Source organism: Macrobrachium rosenbergii, chromosome 8 (assembly GCF_040412425.1).
Source record: "Macrobrachium rosenbergii isolate ZJJX-2024 chromosome 8, ASM4041242v1, whole genome shotgun sequence".
Classification (NCBI taxonomy): Eukaryota; Metazoa; Arthropoda; class Malacostraca; order Decapoda; family Palaemonidae; genus Macrobrachium; species Macrobrachium rosenbergii.
The window spans coordinates 55,972,646-55,994,717 of NC_089748.1; the positions used below are offsets into that span (position 1 = coordinate 55,972,646).

The 22,072-nt window shown below is 33.8% G+C and overlaps 2 long non-coding RNA genes across 3 annotated transcripts in view; both read right to left on the reverse strand.

Annotated features, from left to right (window-relative positions):
* Nucleotides 1-22,072, reverse strand: part of LOC136840886 (uncharacterized) — a 358,486-nt gene that overhangs the window by 223,629 nt on the left and 112,785 nt on the right. The window lies entirely within an intron of this gene.
* Nucleotides 793-21,204, reverse strand: LOC136840887 (uncharacterized). Its single transcript, XR_010853773.1, has 3 exons — nt 20,959-21,204; nt 20,308-20,450; nt 793-1,014 (listed from the first exon to the last, which is right to left on the reverse strand). It is a non-coding gene; the product is annotated as an uncharacterized lncRNA (long non-coding RNA).

A 22,072-nucleotide genomic window follows, 5' to 3' on the forward strand; every position in this document is an offset into this window, starting at 1 on the left:
AATTACTTTTGACTGATGTATGTATATACGCATGTATGTACGTATTCCAGGGAGTTTCCTCATCAATATTAAACATCTGATGCGTGTATGTATTGTAAAATGAATTTTCAATTAATACAGTATCATGTAAAAAGAAAAACTTGATATACGCGCAGTTAAAATTTAATGTTGATATTCTTCTCGGTTGGAAGAAAGCGGTTGATATCGGAATGCCAACTAGTGTTCGAGAACTATTGGAATTTAATCGAAGTGTTGTCGAATGGCTTTTCGGATCAGCATCTGTTTAGGAGGCGTTCTGAGTTTCTTTTTTGTTTCACGTTTATATTATATTATATTATATTATATTATATTATATTATATTATATTATATTATATTACAACGCTTCGATTAAATCTCCAATAGTTCTCGAACACTAGTTGGCATTTCCGATATCAACCGCTTTCTTCCAACCCAAGGAAGAATGTCAAAGGTTTTAAGTTTTAACTGCGCATATCTCAAAGCATTCTTTACATGGTAATATAGTAATTAAAAATTCATGTACAATTACATATACGTATCAGATGTTTAATAAGGTTGTCTATGAGAGAAACCTTGAACATGTGCACACATACGTATATACATACATCAGTCAAAAGTAATTATTTAAATAAATGCTTTTCTAAGTCCATTCCTGCATATATGCGCTCATAAATATGATAGTAATCGTAATTTCGAAGTACTGACTAGATCTCTTTTTACCACTGTATCAGTAAGTATTTCTAAATAAACATACAGACTGGCGCACACATATACATACATAATACACAAACACACACACACACACGCAAGCACACATATATATATACACACCCCATCATCACCATCATCGCTGCCAACGAAGTGTGACGCAAAGGGTCTTGTATAAACGAATATATACATATTCTTGTAAACTAATATCCGTACTTTACCAATGGTCTCCGAAATAATTTCAGATTAATAGCTATCTGTCCACGCACAGACTACTGAGGCCTCACCTGAAATAATAAGAGAAAATATATTACTACACAATAAGAACATGTATTTTTAATAAGAAAAATTTAATAATCATCCACAGAAAATTTGTTTTGGGGATGTAATATATACATATACATATATGTATATATATATATACACGTGTGTATAGATATATATATATATATATATATATATATATATATATATATATATATATATATATATATGTATATATATATATATATATATATATATATATATATATATATATATATATGTATATGCACACGCTAGTGTATGAATATATGCATGTATGTAAGTCTGTGCCAAATATTTTCCAATACGGCTTAATAATAAAAAGGACACATTATAATGATTCCGATTCTTAGATCATCCTAAAAGAAAAAAAGTTTTCATTTCAACTGTAAAATTCATTTTGTATAAGCTAAAATATTATAAGAACGCAAAACTATACATTGTACAGTAAGTTCGGGAGTTCCATTTCATTCCATCGCTAAGCCAAGGAATGTGATCCACTGCATTCCCCAGAGGACTGTCCACAGGGACTTATAAATAAAACTAATTTTGATTGACTCCATCAAAAGACCTGCGCTCCAGAGAACAAGCTATCACTAGATCGATCAAGAAATAGAAACGAGCGGGTATTCACGACGATAACATGGTTCATCGCATAACCGTATTCTTCTTTGCTAGTAGAAATGGCTTCCCATTCGCCCTTACTATCCCTTTAGTGAAGCAAGAAATATCCAAGATTAAGCTCCCGGTGCTGGAATCATGAACTGCGTGAGAGTTACTATCCGGATTGCAAATCAACAAACATATACAGTAAAACGACACCGTCTTGCTTTTGGTAATGGGAAGCAACTTGTTCTTCTCTCGTTTCACTTGGGAGTTGGGGATTAAGTCAAATAAACGACCTACACAAAGCACAGGAATCAAGTTGCAATGCTCTGTACAGTAAACTTACCTATTTATTTATTTGTCCAATGGCTACACTTTCAGGTAAAGCAGGGCATGTCTAAACCAGTTAATCAATATAAAATGGAGATATAATATATCTGGCTAACTCCTCGCTTACCAGTCAACAACTAACAAGTGCAAAGCAGTAACTAACCTACCGGCGTTCAAGCGACGCCATTTTGCCGACGTGAATAAATTCAGCTAACCCCTGCCATGGTACAGTGCACGTGGGTACTATAACCTCACTCACAGTAGATTCGAGGAGACAGCTATTATGTGAAGAGGGTAAGTAGTACTCACGCCAGCCTCCCACAGTACACTAAACAACTTGTTCCTGTCTGGGGATGTTACACGGTGAATATATGTCCTCCAAATTTACAAATGTGGGAGGAGGAGGAGGAGGAGGAGGGAGGAGGAGGAGGAGGAGGAGGAGGAGGAGAGAGAGAAACAAGGGGGAAGACGGGAAGAGGGACCTAGGTGAGAGAGAGAGAGAGAGAGAGAGAGAGAGAGAGAGAGAGAGAGAGAGAGAGAGAGAGAGAGAGAGAGAGAGATCCTTTTATCATAATTACCAATTCAGTCTGATGTAAAGCTAATACCAGTGCCCTCAATTTATAATAATGACAATAATATATCAGCAATGACAATAAACATCACCTAGGGCATGACTGTCATTACTAGCATTAGTGTTGTTGTTACTGAACCTAACAACAGTAGCAACAACTCTAGTATCACAGGAGAAATAAACCAACAACAACAACAACAGCAGCAACAAAACAGACAAGGGACGTATCAAATTTGACAAACCATAACCATAAAATATCCGAGTGTCGTGTGACTTTTTACAAGACTGCAGCAGAGGCAGTAAACCTTTTACCTAGATCTTTAGTTATGCAGCACAGAGCTTGTGTTGTGCTGCGGCAAATTTTTAAGGTAAAACCTGCAGCCCAACATGAAAGGCTAAATGTTACTAATATGAACTTGAATTATATATATATATACATATAACTAAGATCATAAAATACATACATACATACATATATATATATATATATATATATATATATATATATATATATACATATATATAATTTCAATGTAAATGTGTGTGTCTGTGAAAATAATCCATTAGTTGGCTACAAGAAAGTGCAAGTGGGCAATAAAAACTTATGAAACAAATGACATAAAGGATAATCAATATCTTGTAATTCATATCCTTGAACTTTCAAAGTTGTGAAGACAATGAGTTGACACGTGTCTTTGATCGAAATGCTAAAGCTTATTTCGCACAGTTATCTGGCCTCCTATTTTAGAGAGAGAGAGAGAGAGAGAGAGAGAGAGAGAGAGAGAGAGAGAGAGAGAGAGAGAGAGAGAGGGGTTGAGGATATCCCTTTACACCTTTGAATCGGTCAAAAGTGAACCATACTGCAAATGCATTCTTTTGAATTGTCATTAGAAACAAAGTTCATTGCTTGTTACGTAGTGAACCAAACTACCTGTACATCGAATCTTTATGCAAACATCGCCCAAAATCACTTTTCACATTTTTATCAAAAGACACTTAAATAAAAACAAATTCTTTGCCTTAAGCACAAAACAAAATGTTTAAATATGTCATACTGAGTGCTTCCAATGAATCTTCGAGTAAAGCAAGAGAGAAAAAATAAACACTCTATTTTATGCTATAAAGAAAGGAATGCTTAAGGAGAAATTAAATGTCAGTAATTGATTCTTTTCATATCAATATTCATCTTGCAAGCATAATGTTACAAATGTGTTATTTATAAAAATTTTTTTATTGATTGCCAAAAACGGGGTCACAGTAAGTTTGTAATCTATATATATATATATATATATATATATATATATATATATATATATATATATATATATATATATATATTATATATATGTATGTATGTGTGTGTATAAATGTATACGCACATATACAAAATAAATGCCAAAAGAAAACCGATAATTGGACACTACCACTAATTCTACAAAACAAAATGTCCCGTTTTCTGTCAAACGCTTAAAATAAAATCCATTTTGTGAGAGTGAGACAACGTGAAAATAAAAACGAATTAGATTTTTCAGGGTTCCGTATCGTAGTAAAAATAGTAGATGAATGCAATGAAAATAATATTAAAGGAATTTCCTTCTTATTAATATTATTAGAAACAAAGTTACTAATACTACTAACTCTGCATTACAGTTCATATCATTATTACCTATAATTGCTGTTAAAGAACTTTACTGGTTCATTGTCTGCTGCCAAAGGACGCCCTTGATGTGAAAGTAGGTTAATCTTAATCCCTTCTAAAAACGGGTTGGTTTTGTTACAGGACGCATTCCATGACAAAAAAATGCAAAGAAGGCCGAAGTTGCTGTGTTGCTTGGTGAGGGGACTGCATTCAGTAAATTCCATGAATATTACTATCATGCTGTGTTTAAGTGCTATCCCCATACATTAACTTCCCAAACAAAAGAAAATGAAATGAAAATTGAAATTATAAAAGCAATTCTGACATAACCTTAAAACTGACGACATATATATATATATGTGTGTGTATGTAAATATATATATGTAATGTGTATATATATATATATATATATATATATATATATATATATATATATATATATATATATATATATATATATATAAGAAGTGAATAGATGAACAAAAAGATCACATGTTACTTACATAGGCCAAGGAATATGTAATGGTAGGATTTTGGTTAAGAGGGTAAAACACAATGACAGAAGGACTGATAGAAGAAGAGCAGTGTGGATTTATAGAAGAAGAGGGTGTATGGATCTGTGTTAATTATGGCTCTGTTGTGTGAGATGTCTAAGGGTAAATGGAGAAAGCTACGAATGGCCTGCAGGGAACTGCAAAATGCTGATGATGATATTGACAGTTGCTATGTGATGGGCGTTGAGAATGTCCGGTGTGCAATGTAATTTTTTTAATCACAAGTCTTTATAAAGAAATAAAAAAGGGAAGTCTGCATAAGCAATCATCAAAGCAAAAGATTTGCTCTGGAAGGAAGTCTGAAGTAGGGTTATGTTTATTTAATAACTCTACGGATGGAATGACGAGATAGGTCCAAAGAAAAAGGTTCTTAAGTCGTGGAATGGTTGATGCTGGAGACAGTGAATAGAAACGATTGAAAACCAATGAAAAGTTTCATAGGGTGAATAAACGAATGGTTGTAGTATGCCAGAAGAGGTGAAACACGGAAAATAGGAGGGTGTATGTAAAAGATTTAGAAGCGAGTTGAGGTCTGAGTCGGATTGTGTGGTAAAACTGTTGAGTTAGTTCTCCTTTTAGGAAGTGAAGTGATGTTGGATGCAAATCAAACAGTAAGGTTTAAGCTGTTGCGATTAACTGGGTACATAGTTCACTGTATTTGGCGCTGGACTGTTGACCGTTGACTGTGGAACAGCCTCCCAGAGGATGTCGTGCAATTGGAACTTCTTCAGAAGTTCAAGCGAAAATGCAATGCATTTCTATCTTAATACTATTCTTCTTGCATTTGGATGCATTTTTGTTTATTTATCTATTTATTAATTGATTTTTTTCTTGTTAAATACGTTGTGTCTCTTCTTTCAGTATTTCCCATTACTTCCTTTTACTTCTTCCTATTGATCACCATATTCTTTGGAAGCTTGAATTTCAAGTCAATGGCCCCTGTCGGTTTGTTCCAAATGAATAGGTTTCATCTGCTGAATAATAATAATAATAATAATAATAATAATAATAACTGAAATAATGAGAAATATGGAGATACATGGAAGTTGTAATAAAGTTTAACATACGTGGAAATATAGATCATTATTTTTAGATGATTTGGTTACTCTGAAAGAATGGAGGACGACAGGTTGATGAAGAGGGAATGATTCGAAAGTGTTAAGAGGCAAGAGGAGACGAAGGTCTAGAAAATACTGGACAGACGGAAGGGAAGTGGTGCAGAAAAGGAAGGGACTCAATACACAAAGGAATACAAAATAACTATTTCAAATTTACCTTTCCACTTTGGGTGATTGCTCAGCGGCAATGATGTATCGTTACAAAGAATAACTACTGTATACAAAATGTTATTCTGAAGGAGCTGTTACCAAGGAGGATAACAGCAAGCAAGTTAATTAAAACTATCAGATAACAAACGAAAAGTAACCCGATTTCGGAACACCCAAAACCAGGTGCAGCAGCACTGTCAGCAGTAAGAGCAACACCAGGGATCGCATTTAACTAAAGGCATTTACCAAGGCGACGGCACTCTAACGCACTTGGCTCTGATAAAATAGCAGCCTAACGCGGATGAACCATTAAATTTCTTGGGCCAGACAATCAGAAAAAGTTTTGGTGAAAGTTGTACAACCAGAGGGAGAGAGAGAGGCAAACACAGATTATGTAATCTGAGGACGAATTTTGCATTATAGATAAATGAATGGTATATATATATGTATATATATAAATACAGTATATATATATATTATATATATATATATATATATATATATATATATATATATATATATATATATATATATATTTTTCACCATAAGTAAACAGAAAAGGAAAAAGAAAACGTGTCCATTTAGCTGGTAACAAAATACCAAAATGTAGCTTCTGTTCACATTCTTGACTGATTTATTAACTAATTAGCGATAAGCTACAAAATCAATTTCAACTTCGAAGCATAATTCCATCAAATGCAACCAGCGATACTCCAGCTTTGTAGGTAGCTTTAAATGACTGAAAAAAAAAAGGGGGCGAAGAAAGCAAGGAAGAAAAACAGAAATTTGGACGCCCTACCAATCTAAAACCCTTTACCTAAAACCCGATACGAGATCTCTCAGAGGAGAAAAGCTAGCAACATCTCGCAAAATAAAACAGCAATGAAATCTTTTTAAGACCGTGTATACAAGAAGGGAGAATTGCCAAGGGGAAAAACAAAAACAAAAAAAAAAAAAAATCGGATTACTTCCACTCATGCGTCACCGTATAAATTTCGGCAAGCAAAACCTGCTGGTGGGGAATCACGAGCGCTTCTTTCCCAACGCAAGGCCTTGTTCCCACGGCGAGGAAAGGTGATGAATTATTCCACGGAGGTAATACGCTTGGGGATTTTACCTTTGAGTAAAAGAAATCAAAGTATGTGCATATGTTACTGAAATGTCACTTCTGTAACTTTGCTTGTATGATGGGAATAGTGGGGCAGATACGATACGAAGGATGCAATTAAAAAATAAATTAATAAATCATCCACCACCAAACGCGTACACGCACATAAACAAACAGTCAATGTGTGTGTATTATACACACATTTATATATACTAATGTATGTATGTATGCATGTATGTATGTATAAATATTTACACACACACACACACACACACACACATATATATATATATATATATATATATATATATATATATATATATATATATATATATATATATATATATATATATATATTAACTTTATCAATTACACAATTGTTCTGTGCATTAGTAGAATTAGTTAGAAGGACCTCATTCAAACTGATAAATACTCCATTAGATACTCATCCAGTTTGAATGAGAGGTCCTTTAGTATTATATATATATATATATATATATATATATATATATATATATATATATATATATATATATATATATATATATATATATATATATCACACCACAAAAAAAGCTAGTTTACTGACCAACCCCTCCTCCAAGTCATTCATGAAAGAAGGAAATACTGTATATGTCATATAACAAACAACAACAACATTACGAATCCAAGCAACGACAGATAAACCAAACAAACAAAATACAAAGTAACATTTTCGAAGCAGAAACGCGTCTGAGAGACACACAAATATGCAAAGCAAGAGGTGCTTCCAGGAAGGAAATTCAAACACGTTTGGTAATTCTGGAAAGCACGCAAACTTGTCGAAGGAAATTCAACGAAAGAGTCGAGAGGAGGGAAGGATACGTGAAAATCTTGGGGATACCTGTGGGAGAAGAAGGATATAGGAAAATCCTCTCGAGATGTCGATAAGACTTCAACAGGATGGGGCTGAAGGATTTTCAAGACCCATCCAACAGGGAAAGAGAATGAGCCAGGATTGCAACCCAGGGATGAATCGGTTTAAAATGATTCCTGTATCTATTCTCTATAGCGTCTCTCTCTCAAGATGATTCCAAGGACGCATCTCCTCCACAAAATGTCGATATCCAAAGCCCTCGGTTCACTGCTAAGCCCCGTTTGATATCTGAAATCCATCAGAAGGCAACAACGTATCCACGCCGATGCCAGATACTTCCTGATTTTCATGCACCCATGACCTCAAGTTGCGTGTGTGCGTGTGTGTGCGTGAGTGTGTGTACATTTATCAATAGTATCATCAACATCATTATTACCATTATTATTATTATTAATTTTACTATTATTATTATCTTATCATTTAGACTGCTGAAGCTACGCTAGTAAAACATTATATATATATATATATATATATATATATATATATATATATATATATATATATATATATATATATATATATATATGTATATATATATATATATTATATATATATATGTATGTATATATATGTATATATCTATGTATGCATGCATGTATGCATACTTGTATGTCTGTTTGTTTATTCCACGTAACTCTTTCACCTACTACCAGCAACGGCATGAAATTAGACGGATATGAAAGTCATCGAGAGAACAGTGATGAAAAAACATTGCAAAGTACATCACCAATAAGCCATTTTTACCTAAACTACATCATCGCCACCAAAAACAATTAATGATAAAGGACATGTTGTATTCACAACAATAAAGACACAGGACCTTTCAGGGACCAATTCACTAAATCTTGTGGAGATTCCGCCTAGGATCCCCCACAAATCCCTAAAATACCGTCTTGAAATCGGAGGATTACAGGGGATTGGAATTAAACTAAATCGGCAGTTCGGATTTCTTGCTGCAGCCCTCAAATCTGGGCGACCCATCCCAAACGCTAGGACACGATTCCTAAGTGAGTCCTATGAAGGATAATCATATGGAAACATTCGACAGATTAAGACCAGACAAAACAACGCTGCTGTTTAAAGAGACGGGTTCCGGTTGCACAAGACTTCTATGTAACCTTTGAAGGAAATGGGGTGTTTCCAAGGAATGCCCATTGGTATTAGCATAATTATTCTTTACTATTTAGCAGTTCTTCTTAACAAAAAGATAATCAATTGTTCAACTATTCACTGAGTTACGGCATGTAAGCATTTGAATATATATAAAACTTCTTAATAGCAAGTTGTACATGTCTACAGCTACATAGAGATTTAAAAAATACCATTGTTATTAAAAAAAAACTGATAGCAGTTGTGAGCTTCAGGTCCAGATTTACTCGTACACCAAGAAACATGGACCTTTGGTAAGCCAAACCTTTAACAATAATAATATATGAAAACTGTAACATTACTTCTAAGTAATCCAAGTGAAATGTACTTCCTATATTAGCTATATACTGTCATCCTCTACTATATATATATACATATATATATACATATATATATATATATATATATATATATATATATATATATATATATATATATATATATATATATATATATATACAAAGAACATAAAACCACAAAGAGTTTATCTTCGTTCCTTTATCAATCAACTAAATTTGGAAAAATTCAGGAAGATTCAGGAAGTGTTGTCAAACTAATAAGAAGTTGATCAATAAACAAAAGGCCATAGAATTCAACGAAATCTGCACAAAAAAAAACCTTCCCCCAAAATATTATATGATATATATATATGTGTATATAAATATATATACATATATGTTGTATACATATATGTGCGTGTGCGCACGCTCGCGTGTGTATACACACATTTTCATTTAAATTCATATCCGCGTTGCATCATGCCCCAACATCACCTTAGACACATATCACGAAAGTCTTCCGGTTAGTTTCCGTTTTTCCGCCAAGCCTGACCTACATAAAGGTATCACGTTGCCCGTCTTGTCGGCCCACTGAAAAAAAAAAAAAAAAAAAAAAACTTTTCTTCACCTACCGAAAAAAATAACCTATTCCACCCAAAGACCGAGAGGAAGCAATAATGAATCGATAAATACTTTAAGTATATCAGTACATAAAAGAGTAACATCGACTAAAGAGAAAAAGAAAAAACCCACCAATCTCGTTTGCTCGAGAATCTAAATTGAATTTATAACAGGTAAATAAAGGTGTACTCTCAGTAATAATGTCCACTCGTTTCTCTGGACGAGCAACAAGATATGAAGACAGCTTTAATCGCTTGGCACAGAACGTTAGAGACTGAGATTAACGTCAAGGAAACATGCTGGTTTAATTGCGTAACACACAAGACTTGGCATCAATCGCAGCTGAGATAAGAATACACTAGCACGTTTGTTCATGGCCACTTATTCATCCACTTACATAACGCAGACAATGCCACCTAAAAAAATTTCCTCTCTTCTCTCTCTCTCTCTTCCTCACACACATATATGTGTGTGTATGTATATATATATATATATATATATATATATATATATATATATATATATATATATATATATATATATATATATATATGTATATATATAATTATATATATATAATAGTATATATACATACATACACAAGCACATATATAAATATATATTTAGATACAAATACAGTATAAGTATATATATTATATATACATATATATACAGTATATATATATATATATATATATATATATATATATATATATATATATATATTCATATCACTGTATTAGGTTTCAATAACCAGGTACCGAAATATTTATATATAAGCGCGTTTGTATGTATGTGTACCATTATGATCACCTGTATACCAGCAATAGAATAACATTAATAATAATTAGAAATGATAATTAGCAGCCCGTTAAATTTCCCTGGTTATTACTATATATATACCTGCGTATTCCTGCTGTAACCTTGACAAACCTCATTTAATGATAATTAGATACTTTTACGCAACAGATGTCAGCGACAGAATTTAAATTACCATTCATACACAAAAAAGTACAGAATGTATTGGTTAAAATCATACTCCCTTAATTAATATCCCGCTAGCAAAGGAAAAAGCGAAATTACAGTTATACATCTCCAGGTGAATCTTTCACCTTCATAAGAAAAAGAAAAAAACGCCTTCACTGTACTATGAATTCTACGGCAGATGCAAGATTAAATCTTATGGAAAGTAAATGATTAAATCACAATAATTATTGGTTTATATTTCAAAATGTTTCAAAGCTCAGAAAAGCCCCTTCATTTAAAAACACACACAACTATACTATTTCTAATCAACACACCCAAATTTTATTTTCTATTTTCAGATTTGGTGCAAATTATAACACCGGGTTTTACTACCCCGTCTGATATGCGGATTTTAAAACTGACCTACATGAATATATTCCTACATACAATTTCAGTAACCGGTGGGCACGCAAATTAAAATATAAGCTGGTGTGATTAGTAGTTAAGAGCAACAATGAAATTAATAGAAGTCATTTAAATAATTTCCATACATGAGAATGGGCAGACAATGAAGAGCTTGTATGCACGGCAATGGCTCTTGAGTTAACTGTGTTGTACAGTTTTAAAAGGTTCAAACTAAATATTGCAAATTTGACCAAAACACGTGAAAGTGGACCGATACCTACACATTATTTGGTAATACTGCACAGTGAAGAACTAATATGAGTTATGGACGGAAACGAGAATCTTAACTGCAATTTTTTTCTCAGATGAAACGCATTTCTACCTACATGAACTGTACTGAATAAATCATATCCAACATTTAGACCACATTGAAGGACGTAAAAAAAAAACTAAAAACTGAAGTCCGAAATAAATGAATGGTCCGGGAAAAATTATAAAACATTCCTATCGAAATAGTGGCAATTAATGATGCAGAGTTATAAGTGATGATGACAGAGGGGAAACCTGGGAACATTAAGCGATGAAAACTTTAATAAGATAGATAACGAGGATGAATAACGTAAGATTAACACTAGCCGAAAGCCCAAGAACTCTTATTGAAGCCTCCCATGTAAGAGACTGCCTACTGAATATGTGCAAAGATGATCTGGACAAAAATGAGGGGAGCGACATCAAGTTGTTTAATTCATACAAATACTTATAAAAAATAACAATATTTATATAGTGGCACTAACCTGTCTTCTATCGACACCGCATAATTACATAATTACACGTACAAGTTTATGAGGCAACGCTCTTGTCACCAATAGATTACTTTAATAACATATAAAGGTCAGTCTTTTTTTCGCTACATTTTTTGTTGTGGCTAAGTCAGATTTCCACGGTTTGATATGAGAGAGAGAGAGAGAGAGAGAGAGAGAGAGAGACAGAGAGAGAGAGAGAGAGAGAGAGAGACAGAGAGAGAGAGAGAGAGCGCTCTATTGTTAATCCAATTCTAAAACCCATTAACCACGGCCTCCTTTCTACATAGACTACAATGACCTTTTCCTTGACGGGAGCTATCTGACAATCAGCACCTATTCCCTACTCTCCTTCCCATGCATCCGTTTACCATTATTCCGTTCGTCAACGCCATTTGACTTATAATATCATGAGCTCCTTGGTGACCTACTGCGGGCTGTCAATTCTACATTCTGGGGTATTTAGGTTTCCCAAGTGTGTGTGTGTGTGTGTGTGTATATATATATATTATATATATATATATATATATATAGTTATATATATATATATATATATATATATATATATATATATATATACATATATATATACATATACTGTAATGTATATGTATGTATATACATAAATAATATGTATGTGTGTATATGTATATATATATATATATATATATATATATATATATATATATATATATATATATATATATATATATATATATATAATATTAATATATATATATGGTATGTATATATATATATATATATATATATATATATATATATATACACAGTATATATATATACATATAATGTCATTGTGTGTGTAATTTATTTGCATCCGTGTCAATACAGCACAAAGATACAAATACTCTGAGCATTTAAGAATAAACTGCCTCTCAGAAAGAGGCATTCCTTTAAAGCAGGAACAAGCATGCACGGCCCCTCCCCCCAGAATGCCCACGCGCGCGCGAGCGCACACACACACACACAAACGCTCATCTACCAACGGCCCGTGAAGGGTGCTGAAACAACTATATTTTTGGAGCAGAGGTGACATTAACCCAGTTACCTAGTGCAGGCTACCGTCGCGCCTCTCAATTTTTAGGTAAGTGCTTCGGTTAAAATAATTATTTTAGGTCTTTCGTGTTCTTACATTAAAATAAAGAAAATCACATTTATAACTTTAATCGTAAAGTGATCTGATACGTAGAGTAGAATATTTCTTGAGTGTTCGATTTAATAAAGGATGTTGTAAGATCATAACTAACGAAAATAGGTCGCGACAAAGATCAAAGAAAAACTCATATTAGACGTGACGTATTATTTGAATGTTCTTACCTAAACTAGTTAAACAAATTTTACTATCATCCATGATTCAACAACCAGAAAGAAGAACGTTACAGAGACTGCTGCCTTGTTTTCCTCTCAATCTGAACCTTCTTGGGAAAAATTGTTCTAAATCGAAAAAAAGTATAACAGCAGCTTATGCAAATAGACAAGAGGTTGGCGAACTTCGTGAAGTGTTTGCCATTAAGCAAGGTGTTCCACAGAGGATGAAAGACACTGTGTGCAATCATGGACAAGCCCACCACCTGCTTCAATGAATCGGGTGGTTTTGGATCAGCGGACCAAAACAAGGACATTTTTGCAATGGCGATGCCATGTCCCGCTCGAATCGCTTCCATACCAACGACTGATGAATTAGGAGTCGAAGAACCCTCCACTAACATCAACAAAGCGCCTCCCACTACACCGATTTACCCAAATATTTGGCGACTTTATAACTAAACATAGCACGCTCAACATTATATCTACGATAAATATAGCCTTGGGAGGTATATGACCGCATACACTTCATCTCTTCTCTCTCTCTCAGGCTTGTGCTATACCCATTGGCTCATACTATTTCCATCCAAATCAAGAACGGCTTGGGAGTTTAGATGCCTCCACGTACCCACCGCCCAATACAACATCATCCGTCAGTATCAGGATCCGTGCCCACCTGCCAAAAGCCATCTCTCGGTCTTGGAGGCGCCCAAAGAGTGGTCGGCCTACGTTCTTCGCCAATATTCCCCGATTTTTGTAAACACTCCAGCCTTTTACCGTGGTCGCTCTTCACATTTCCTTCATGTGCAGGGCAGCTATTTCGAAAGCCACTGAATATAAACTTTTCGATGAACTCCATAACATTTAACTAGAAGCAGGGAAGTTGTGCCAAGTTTCTTGCGTTACGTAATCCGGAAGTAACTAAAATATTACGGATAGGTGTTTACTTGTTCTGTTATTAGTCACTAAGTCTCAACATGATTCAAGCAAACTTTTAAAATAAAACTTAAGAGATATGATTATATTACAAATATAAAAATCCCATAAACACATAAGCAAGCATGAAGAGCAACGTAACGAGCACACACACTCGTAAATATTTACAAAGTCTGACCGACAACGTCCTCTTTTTTTCCCTTTCAAACAAAAGGGAAATTAAATAAACGTGTAAAGCAAACATGGATGGGTAGGATAACCTTAAGTCCCAATCCAGATGTAAACGGTATAAAGAAAAAAGAATGAAGTATGAAATAAAAATAAAAGACTGTTTACAAGCAAGAGCTGATAAACTGCTCTGAGGAAGATGCGAAATTATGAGACAAGTGGAAAGCCAAAATTAGTAATTGGAACTGCCTTCGCCTTATTTTCGCACTCAGCTGGGCGACTGGCTCTTTTCCATTATACAAAAAGCAAGCAACCACGATAACATCGTTGGTACCATGCCATCAATCAGGAAAATGTCAAGAGGCTCTCCAAAGCCAAGGTGACTGATAAGACTATACAGTTTTATGTTCATCATTATTTCTCCTGTGTGATCTCCTAAAGTTTGTACTTGTGAAGTCACAGGTAAAAACTAACCGTAATGAATGGAACAACGAGAGGTTACCATTTCCTTTGCGTAATATGAGGGAGGTAAACAGTACCCATTGCTTTGTTTTTCTTGCACCGCCAAGCTAGGAAACTTTCTTCATTTTGTTGTATTTGATAAACATCAAATTGCCAAGGGATTGACCTCAAGCTGTTCCTCTCATTATTACTGTGATATTTATCAAATGAGGTAGAGAATTTCATATCCTGGCAGTACATATGAGGAGATGCTAACCAAACATACCAATAATAGTACTGTTTACATGCCACAAATTACACAAAAGGAAATGGCGACCGAGTGGGGTCCTTATCCTTTAATTCAAATGAACAATGGCCGAAAATAGTAAAGGATACTGAGATATGAACACAATGGATACCGAGAAGGTATCCTTCTCTCTCTCTCTCTCTCTCTCTCTCTCTCTCTCTCTCTCTCTCTCTCTCTCTCTCTCTATATATATATATATATATATATATATATATATATATATATATATATGTATATATGTGTGTGTGTGTGTGTATATATATATATATATATATATATATATATATATATATATATATATATACACATATATATATATATATATATATATATATATATATATATATATATATATATATATATATATATATATATATATATATATATAAAATAAGGGCGACGAAGTGAAGGTCGTTCATTAATAGGTCATACATTTATTAAGCCAATGCGTTTTCGTAACGATATTGTTACATTCTCTAGGGTAAAAAGAGAGAGAGAGAGAGAGAGAGAGAGAGAGAGAGAGAGAGAGAGAGAGAGAGAGAGAGAGAGAGGAAAAAAAACGTACAACTTGAATGTACATGGAATATACAATTTCTTCTTTTTGGAGTCTAATCATATTATATGTACATTAAAAAGCAAAAGAAAAATAAATAAATAAATAAATAAAAACTAAGTAAAACACCTGTTACACCAAAAGTTGGGGACTGAATGACCAGAAAAGGAGAGAGAAGCAATGAAGAAACCGACTCAAGCCAGATACAGTTGTGCAGAGGAGGTGTGTGAGTTTAACTTGGGCACTAACTGCTTAATGAATAACGATTCTAAAATGAGCAGTTCAGGAAAACAACTTGTTTGGCCCAAAACAGGGAAGTCCGAGTATTCGATATTGGCTTTACATATTTTACCATGATTTCTGATGTTGGAAATTTTACATTTTTAAGTTGTAGATTTTTTTTTTCTCTCTCTTAGCCTTGAGAATGTAACAATGTCGCTACGAAACCTGTTGGCTTAATAAATGTATGACCTATTAATGAACGACCTTCACTTCGTCACCCTTATTTGATGTGTTCTGTGGTCTGGCTGCACCAACATCTCGGTACTTATACATAAATATATATGTATATATATATATATATACATATATATATATATATATATATATATATATATATATATATATATATACATTATTTACTTATTTATGCAAAAATAATGTCAAGCAAGTATATACACTAATTGTAAATTAATGTATAAATGCACTGACATCAAAACACCAACAAAAGTACCTGTGTATTATGTAGAACACAGGTCTAAACAAATATTCATTTAGGTTTTTAATAGAATACGCACTAGGAACCAATTCAAAGCCATTATTTCCCTGAATAATCTCATTGCAAATACACCCGGCTTAAACATTTGAACTTCTAATGCTCATCATCCATTTGAATAAAGTATTATTAATAATGGGACAATGAGCATAATGAATGACCGAGTCTTATGCATGATGAATGATGCTTTACAAATGCTCGGTATCACGACAAATCTGATCCTGCATTAAATACGCCCATGTACAACACGTCACGGCAACACCACCACTACCAACAACAACAACAACAACAATAACAATAACAACAACAATAATAATAATAATAATAATAATAATAATAATAATAATAATAATAATAATAATAATAACAGTCTTCGGTAATTTTTTGGACCTCCTACCAGCCAATACTTGGTACACCAGAAATGCTCATTTTAATGTCTACAATTGCTTACAGTTTTCTGTCTTGTCTAAATTATCTTTTTAAACCGTAATAGTTTTGTATTAGCTATATCTTTAGTTTCTTAATAAAATGCTTCTGAACTTTCAAATTCTTTTAGTTTCTCTTATAAATTCCTGTATATTGCGGATGCTGTATACCTGAAGGTCCTTTTGGCCATTCCTGTATTATCTGGGTTAAATCAATATTGATCCGTTCTCCAACGTATAATTAGTTAACGCCACGTCAAAACATATACTTTACAATCTATTCTCTTTGCAGTATATAAGGAAAACTTATACTTTACGATCTATTCTCTTTGCAGTATATAAGGAAAACTTATACTTTACGATCTATTCTCTTTGCAGTATATAAGACAAACTTATACTTTACGATCTATTCTCTTTGCAGTATATAAGGAAAACTTATACTTTACGATCTATTCTCTTTGCAGTATATAAGGAAAACTTATACTTAACGATTTATTCTCTTTGTAGTATATAAGGAAAATTTATACTTTACGATCTATTCTCTTTGCAGAATATACGGAAAACATATACTTTACGATCCATTCTCTTTGCAGTATATCAGCAAAACTTATACTTTACGATCCATTCTCTTTGCAGTATATAAGGAAAACTTATACTCTACAACTTATTCTCTTTGAAGAATATAAGGAAAACATATAATTTGCGATCTATTCTCTTTGCAGTTTATAAGGAAAACTTATACTTTACGATCCATTCCCTTTGCAGTATATAAGGAAAACTTATACTCTACAATCTATTCTCTTTGAAGAATATAAGGAAAACATATACTTTGCGATCTATTCTCTTTGCAGTATATAAGGAAAACTTATACTTTACGATTCATTCTCTTTGCAGTATATAAGGAAAACTTATACTTTGCGATCTATTCTCTTTGCAGCATATAAGGAAAACTTATACTTTGCGATCTATTCTCTCTGTAGTATATAAGGAACGAAGCATGAATAGGTTGGGGGTGACCCCATTCACGAGGGAGATTTATTCCTTATTAATTAATATAAAAAAAGTCACTTTACCTTTTTTGACCAGCAGTTTCCTAGATAATTTTAGAGGCAGGCATAGAAGTGTGATCTTGTGATTACATAGCTATGTATAAAAACTTCAAACGAACCTACATTTAAATTTTTATTTATAAATGCTCCATTTTTTGTATCAAAATCTCTTAGCATCGTTAGATTTTGAAGCTCAAGGTGTTCCTCAACTAAAATTTTATGTTGTTTCTTATTGCCTTTACTACTACTACTACTACTACTACTACTACTACTACTACTATCATCATACCCACAATTGTTTATTTTTAACTCTTTGATATAGAATCTATTTATGTTTCCTTTTAACTATTAAAATGCATTTTGTTGTTTTCTCTCTCAGTTTCAGTCTCATTCTGTCAATTCAGCACAGTGTGGGCAAACATTCAGTATCGTCTACAACAGTGGTTCTTAAACTTTTTTGCCTTGCGCCCCCCTCTGCATTATGTATAGATCCCACGCCCCGCCCCTCCCCATCCCTGAAATTTTTGCCAACTATAAACTATAAACAATATGTTGCCTAATTGCTTATATGAATATATGGATGAAAGATAGATTTTTGTTTCATTGCTGTTAAGTTTTTTATAAGTATGCACTGTACTATATTTCAGTTCATAAATAAGACTTGAAATGAACATTGACTTTTATTTTGAATTTTTGGCATGTTTTGAGATAATAATTAGAAAACAGATGGAAGCAGTGATAATGTTTTTGGCAATTTTGCAATTAATATCACAAATAAAAAAAAATAATAGGCACCATCTGGCAACCGTTTGCCCCCTTGAAGGCTTCTGGGCACTTAGGGGCGCGCCCCCAGTTTAAGAATCACTGGTACAACTAGTCGACCAGAGCATCCTCTACAAGATATTTACGTTTTTCATTACGTTCATCATATATAATAAGTAATAATATAATAAGCAATGCAGATTCCACACTACAGCCTTGTAAAATTCGGCGCATATATAATAAGTAATAAAATAATAAGCAATGCAGAGTCTAGTCTACAGCCTTGTGAAATTCAACAACCTTTGTACGCATATTTGGAACATTCCATAAGCAACCACTTTATTGCATTATTTATAACGTCTATTTATCCCAAATCTTGAATAATAAGCTTATGTTCTATTACATAATATGCTGCACAATGTCAGATGGTTTTCTTGTAATATTGCACAATGACCATTACCTGAGCATGTCATGAGATCAGTTATCCCAAAACAAAGGATGTCAATAGAATAATTATCATTAAACTCTTTGAAATCTGACTAATTGCCAGGAAAAACGTGACTTTTTTCAATGTGTTAAAAAAGCGATTGAAGCGCTCTTGATCTTATTAAAAATGTGAATAAGGATGAGAAAGGAACATATCAAAATGAAATGCGGTGGTAATAACTGGTTTCTTTTATGAATTATTATTTTCAACCATTCCAGTCCCCAAAACTCCCATTTATTAATATCTCACCCTACTGCAATATATCTAAATTTATATTCTTTTCAAACAATGCAGATTTCTCCCTGTTTTAGACTCGTATTAAAATGGTTTATACAATTTCAACATTTACATTCAAGTCAAAATCTTTACCAATAACGTAAAGTTCATGGGAAAACTTCGACTGATGTTAAATTATCAATTCTTATCATTTCAGTTTTAAAATTCACATTTATCAGTTCTACATATAATAATAGCAATTCTTTCTTTAATTTAAATCAGACAAAAAAATTCTTGCTTTTCCATATCAACCGCTATGGGAATCAAGTATTTTTATTTCTATTTCCGCAAAAACTATATCTTAAAATTGAGCGCCATGGTTCTTTTTTACGAGTGAATAAGAATTATTTATGGTTTCTTTAAAATGTTTACCTTTTGTTTATAAGAACATTCAATCAATTTCTTCCTGCACTAGAAAAAATATGGCAGAATGATGGCTCCTAAAAGATACGCGTGGCAGTAATGGCAAAAGTAAGCAAAAAAAGGCCACAAACTTAAAAAAAATTGACAAAACAACGTTTTCAAAAGGCATGATAAACAAAAACGACACTAAAGACTTACAGGTCAAAGTCCTCTCGCTGGTTTGGCCAGATTCTTCAGATATTTCAAACGAAGTAGACAAACACGCGAAAGAAAATGTGATAACTTTGTTTCTTTCTGTTTAATAACTCTAGGTCATTCAATGATTAGTCTGTATTTGGTTACTGAAAAGCGCACAATTTTAACTTAAAACTTCGCCAAAATACAGTAATACAGTTTCTGATCTTCGACCTTCTTATATAAAAGAAATTCTATATCTCTATCTTTCACAGTGCTGTTTCCTGATGCTTTTGTTTACACCATTAAAAACTCTGAGGCCAGTTATTTCACACAGCTATCAAAATCCAGTGGCTTTAAATCTTCCCTTACTTTACCTCCCTTTCTCCCTAAAGTGACACATGAAAGGTTTTTCTTACCTGAAGCTGAAAAAAATCTGCGTCTGAAAATTTTATAGCACTGAAGTACTCACGCTATACTTCCGTTCAAATTGTTTCACAATTTTCATCTTACCGATCACTTTTACACTTTTGTAAAGATTGTCACCAGGTACAACATTTAGTCTATAATTCATTCTATATCATGAAAATATAACAAACACTTTGAATGTCAAGAACTGAGTATAAATACAGGGCGAAAAACAACGATTATCAACAGAATTCAAACGTGCCTTACTTTGCAGCTTTATCAATTAGAGCACTAGATAACGAGAAACGGAGAAACGCCACGTACGCCAGGCTAACCCACCAGACAATCCGCTTTTCCCTGGCATTCACCGGTCACGAGGACAACCGCTTTCCAATGTCGGAAAGGTTATGTCTGTCTCTGATGGGTTTCCCAACAGAATTCAACCTGCGAGACGCGACCACCACTCGAGGCCCGGCGATGCCAAGAAAACTGTCAGCGTGTGGGGGTGTTGGATGGCTCTCGGGGAACCACTGCTGGCCAAGGACCAAAGCCCCGAGGTGGACCCCAAGGGAGGGAGGAAGGGAGGCGTGGTGCCCCGAATGAGATGCCCCAAATACACGACACACTCTATGGGATACTGTGGAGAAGAAGCCCTGGTATCCTGTACGGGGTGCCTAAATGAGTGATGCAGAATAGGGGTAGGAGGCAGGGTATCCTGCACGAGTAAATACAATAGCACAGCACAGGAAGGAACGCAAAGAAAATAAGGACTCATATCCTGCACGATGTATCCCATATGGGTAACAAAGGAAAGGGAAAGGGGAAAAGGAGAAAGACTGATACCTCACATGTATGACATAATTCCTTGTAGGGAGATAGGAATAGGTATAGCAAACTCAATGGGATACCCCACATGCTGGCATGGTGAGAGGAAGGGAGAGGGGGAGAAGCCTTGGCACCTTCTCGAGGTACCCCAATACCCGACACAGGCGGCAACTTCCAGTAAGAATGGGATTTATGCCGTCGCACCAAAGCCGTGAGAAAATGGATATTTTGCCAAGGTAAGAATGTCAACAAACACCCGCGCATTTTTTCTTTTGACATTTGACTCCTGTGCAATGTTTTCGAAGCTGTGTATATATATGAATTCAGTCCCTGTCTGACTACCAAGACAGTTCCGTCCTTCGCACAACACTCTGCAGTTGAATAAACTTTAAATTAAGTGGAAGAAAATGTTTCATAAATGTCATTTACCTTACCAGAATTGGTAACAGATGCTAAACAATTCTGTTCCTTACTGTTCCCTAAGCTGTACTTTTTTCTAGTACTAAGACGCTAACGAAATAAAAAAGGGAGTAAAAATGTGCTGACTCATTCTACA